This window comes from Brassica oleracea, chromosome C7, assembly GCF_000695525.1.
Source record: "Brassica oleracea var. oleracea cultivar TO1000 chromosome C7, BOL, whole genome shotgun sequence".
NCBI classification, from domain to species: domain Eukaryota; kingdom Viridiplantae; phylum Streptophyta; class Magnoliopsida; order Brassicales; family Brassicaceae; genus Brassica; species Brassica oleracea.
Window position 1 is genome coordinate 12,885,277 of NC_027754.1, and position 522 is coordinate 12,885,798.

Genomic DNA, 522 nt, shown 5'->3' on the forward strand with positions numbered 1-522 from the left:
TAAACATATCAGATTCCCTAGGAAATAAAATACGCAAAAGAACTCGGGAGAATAATGCTGTGAAACTAGAGAATAGAATCTATGTTTCTGTATTATTCATAAACATAAGGAACCCTTTATATATATAGAATAACACCATCATAGAATAATGGAAGGAGTACAAATCATAAGTCTAATAAGGAAAAGACAAGATGCCGATTCTCTCTCTCTCTAGCATTGAGCCGGTTATGAACCGGGCCGGTTATGGACATCCACAATATGATTTATAACACTTCCCCTTGGATGCGAAGGCATAACCATACAGGGATTGTAATACGCTTTAGATGTTGCCTCATTAAAACCTTACCAGGAAAACCAAGTGGGACAAAACCATGGTGAAGGAAAAAGAGTACAACACGTATTACTCCCCCTGTTCTGAACAACTCGCGGCTGGCCTCATGAACAACCAATATCTCCGAATGGTTTGAAGATGTGGCGCGATCGTCTGCTTCATGGAACGCCATGATATGGTCGTTCCACCAT